The sequence below is a fragment of the Sander lucioperca genome, chromosome 18 (assembly GCF_008315115.2).
Source record: "Sander lucioperca isolate FBNREF2018 chromosome 18, SLUC_FBN_1.2, whole genome shotgun sequence".
NCBI lineage: Eukaryota > Metazoa > Chordata > Actinopteri > Perciformes > Percidae > Sander > Sander lucioperca.
Window position 1 is genome coordinate 30,394,040 of NC_050190.1, and position 5,092 is coordinate 30,399,131.

Below are 5,092 nucleotides of genomic sequence, written 5' to 3' on the forward strand. Positions count from 1 at the left end.
TAAACACACACACACACCGCAATGTGTCAAGATACTTGTGTCAAAGCATGATGTTGAAATAGCCTACTGTATAGTCTGCATGTAGGGAAGTATCACCCACTCATAGAAAATCTTGATTATTAACCAAAAATAGTTGGGTTTTTTTTTGCTTCAAATGTTTGGATTGTTAAATGTTCATTTTCTACCAGTTCTTAAAGATGCATTTTTTTTTGGATTATTTTGGCCAAACTGTAAACTGTAAACACAACATTGACATAGGCTATAATCACCGAATTAAGTTTTTTACTGTAGCCTACAGTGAACATGTTAGAAAACAGTTCCCTGTTTTACATCTAGGAGACAAGCAGCAACATTAGGTCTATTTAGAGACGTGTTTCAGGACACTTGAATGAAATAAGTTCATTGGTCACTGTGCTTTATTTAGCTCTGTTTTGGTCTCCACCAACTCCTGAGAAAAATCTCTGGATCTTTGGCTGCTAAATGCTCCACTATGTCCACCAGCTGGGCAGGTAGTGTCCTCATGCATGAAGTCAGGGAATGAGGAACTCCTCTATTAAAAATTCAATTAATTCAATGTATGGGAACAATAAAAGTGAGGGTTAGATGATGGATGTAATTGACCTATTTTACCACATCAATCATTTTTTCATATCCACCAAAATATATCTGCAATATACTGAAAACAGCAGATAATGCACCCTTTCACAGCAGACAGTGAGAAAAGTACAGGTTAAAATAATCAAATCCAATTCAATGCTTAACTTCATGGTCATATTGTTATGGTTTACTGGGACACTTGAACAGAGTGGAGCTTTCATTCATAATTAACACTTCCACTTTGAAAAGGGCCTTTAGTGGCCAGCTAAAGTAGCATTTTAGCTCTGTTTATGAAGTTGTCAGATGGCACATAACTGTGTAAGTAAGACAAAATGAAGTTCAAGTTTACAAATCTTTATTACCAAAAAAAGCTTTTGGTTGAAATATCAACCTGTTTCTACTGAATCAAACTAGTAGCCTTTTTTAACAGTAGTCACATCACAGCAGTCAGCAATACTCATAAAGTGAACTAAAGTAGGAGTTATTCCAGTTACAGCAGGAAATGTCAGTGACGTCAGCTGTCCTCATCTTCTGCTTTCACTTCTCGTGTGTGACGCTGATCATCCTGCAGATATTTGTATTCATCTGGTGCTGAGAGCCACAGACGGAGGACACCAAGTTTTAAGGAAATCAGCCTGTTGGTTCACAGTCTTGCTGATGGTTTTGGTGTTGTTGCTCTAACATGCCAACATTAAGCAGGTAAGCTGACCAATAGGAGCAATCAACCCCCAAACTGGTGTATTGGGAAGGGAATAATGGGACATTTACACAGTTGGACAGACACAGGTAGTCAGCAAAGCAGGCAGGCAGACAGACGAGTAGACACACAGACATACAGGACACAAACATACACACACTTTTCAGAAAGCCAATAACGGTAATAATGTAAAACACACATGCACACACGTGTGTGATGGTGTCGTTTCATAGAAAAAAAAGATTGTTTCTGGGAATGCAATATGTTTTTCTGTTGACGTCAGCAAACTGAAACTGAAAACACACACACACACACACACACACACACACACACAGGGAATTAATAATGCAGAGATGCTTTAAAAGGTACACTAAGCAGCATTTTTCGAAGAAAAAAAATCCCCACAATGTATAGACTCATAAAAATAACCCCTCTCAATCATCCCTTATGACTAGAAGTGTGTGGCAGTGTCTGTATCTACAGAGACCCTGCTCTCGGTCTGTATTTTCTTATTTTGCTGTGTGGTCAGGACGTTTCTGGGCGTCAACAATAGTCTTTGGGCCCTGCGTGGGCATGTAACCCCCAGCCAATAACAGTGTGCAGGGTGTGCAGCCTGTTTGTGCTGCGAATGTTTGACAGACACATGCACACACATAGGATAAAGCTCTGTATTCACACAACATCTGGCACCTTCCCACAGGGGTTATATGAAGGTGTAGGTGTTCATTAGTGCTTTAGAACGTAACCGCTGTAAAACAATCAGAAAAAAAAACATTGTATTCCTCCGATTCACAGCTTTGTTCGTGTCGGCTCCCTTTCTTAATTCACTCCCTAGCTCTCTCGACCATTGCTGCTCTCTCTCCCCCGCTCTCCTTTAAATGCTGCATGTTTACAAACACCAACCAACAACTGCTGCTCAGTATACCCTAAAGTGCGTTAACTTTAAAAAGTGACATTAAAAAGCCAACACACACCAAGCCAAAAACAGGTGAATAGACAGGTTGCAGTACTGACAGCATCAACCTACAGTGTATCATATCATGTCACTTCATCTACTAACGTGACCTCACTAGCAGAATGTTTAAAGTATTTTCTTTTTTTTTTTTTTTTTTTTTAAATCTACAAATCTTGGAACCACATGACTTTAACCAGTTTACAGGAATTGATCTAGATTTGCTTTTTGGTATCAACAAACATTTTGAAGGTGAAGTTCCAGAGGATTTTACAAAAAGTATTCCAAGTCTTCTAATATTTGCCCAGTTTATAAAATCTAAAAGGCATGTACAAATGTTACAGGTAAAATAATTTAGCTTGTTGCATATTGACATGTGCTTTTTGTTACAAAAGGTGAGCGGAAAGGTTAGTGATGGATTCCAGTCAAATCTTCATTTTCACAACTCCAGTGTTACATCATCTTCCTCCTCCTCCTCCTCCTCCTCCTCATCATCATTCTAGTGCTTTTAGGAATGTCTTTGTCGTCGGTCATTAATAATGCAGGAGGGACAGGTTTCTATTTACAAACAGCAGTACAGACACACTGTCTGTTGATCAGCATAATTAGCATGAGATCAATTATTTTCATTAACATCGGTCTCCACAGCATAATTTCATTAATTACCTCCACCTCTTTATCTTCCTCTTCTCTCTGATTAATGGGCTTGAAAGAATACACCGAGTATTTGTAAATTCCCCCAACAGTCATCTACCAGTGATGACAACACTCATACAAAAATCATTCATGTGTCTCCAGTTGAATCTTCACGTTGACTAGTGAATACTTACATGTCACGTTTTGAGTCTCAGACAGGATGACGAGTGATAGTATTGGGTTGTTTATTCTTAATCCTAAGGTCTTATAGTGCGTGATACTGCATGAATCCTGGGACTTAACTGTGTGCGTGTGTATGCGTGTGTGCGCGCGTGCGTGTGTGTCGAGTGCGTGTGATTTAGACACATTTCAGTTAAACGTAAAAGTGAGAAAGACTAAAAACTATTATTCTCGCTTAAGAGAGTGCTCTTAGTAAGGTAAACAGGACGTGTGTTTAATATCTCTCTCCGTGTGTATTTAACCTCCTGCTGCTGTCTTAATGGTGATTGCATTCAAATCAGTGAGCAGCATTATAAAATGTTGCATCAGAACTAGTAAGATTACTGTTGTGACTAGACTGAAAGGAGCTTAAGCTGCTATGTTATCCAACATAATTAGAGCACATGCTAGTGAAAAATGTTAGCATGGTGCACCAAAGTCAGAGATTCACCAGAGAAATTTAGAACAAAATCATCTGTTTCCCGTCTACCAAACACCAGAGGCCTGTACTACGAATCAAGATCAACGTGCCCTGGGTTTATTTCAGTTACCCGGCTTGACCTAACCTAACAACTGCGGTCCCGCATAAGCTGTGTCACGACGGTGGTTATCAACTAGTTCAGTCAACCCAGGGTTTCCCAATCCAGCGGCGCGCGCGTTCACATAAAAGAGGCGGTGTTTGCACAGCACGACCAATCGCAAACATCTACCAGAGCTGCGTATTTTACATAAGAAGAGCAACCTATAATTCTACATAAATATGAAGAACACAGACACGGTTTTACAGGCAAAACGCAATACAGTCTTCCTAAAACAGGATTCCTGTTTTAGGAAGCAGCGACTGTATTGCGTTTTGCAAAAAATTTGCCGACGCTGTAAATGCGTGAATTACAACGCTTATCATCAACCCATCAGTCAGGCACAAGATCTGTCGTTGCTTTAGCCTATTATTTCAGTGGCAACCCTGGCACTGGTAAGGGATCATGAGAGCAAATAAAAAATATGAAAACATAATTCAAACCGATGTGCGTATTGGCAACACATGGCTCAAGAAGCCGACAAATAGCCTATACGTAATTCCTTCCGCTGAAAATCTATATCTTTCATAAAAAGACCCATCGGGGAACGTCAACGGGGTTGTCGGTCTCTAAATGTTTTAACTTTTATGAGCGCACCTCTCTCTCTCTCTCCGCGCACCGAGCTCCACCGGATCTTCTAAGAACGGCGACGTTATCAATCGAGTATTGATTGGTCAGTAGGCGGTGCTTTTACACCGGTTGATCTCTAATCTCCAACATAACCTGCTCCCGAGCAGGTTAGGTGTTCAGCATAAGTTACCCCGGCGATTTAACCCGGTAACAAGTGATCCACCGTCGTGATACACAAAACCCTGGGCTGAACCTGAAGTTACCTCGTTAACGCCAAATCTTGCTTCGTAGTACAGGCCTCAAGCATTCAGTTATTCTAAAACTACTGCCAATTCTAATTCATTACATGCAAACTATCCAGATCACAGCGGGTCTGGATTCAGCCTGAATCTCTCTCTCTCTCTCTCTCTCTGTTGTGTTGGCTAACTTAGCGTGCAGCAGTACACCCTACCAAAACACAGTGGTTTACCCAGTGGTGTGTGTGCATGTGTGTGTGCGTGCGTGTATGTGAATTAAGTCCAGCTCAATGGTTAGCGAAGCCACAACCAAGCCCCTCAAGGACAATTCCTCTGTGTCTGTATATATCATTATATATGGATGTTTGTGTGTGTGTGTGTGTGTGTGCGTGCGTGCGTGCGTGAAACTAGTGTTGGCTCGGGACGAGCAACATTTCCAGTAAAGTGTCAGAGTGTTGCATGCTGGGACAGAATCTAAAGATGGAGGGAGAAAGACTGTAATTTAACTGGGAGGAGCCCCTCCATCTCTGCCCTGTTTACCTATCTGTCCTCCCGTCACTCCATCTATCTCTATATCTGTCTTTCCCTCTGTCCACAACTCTCCATC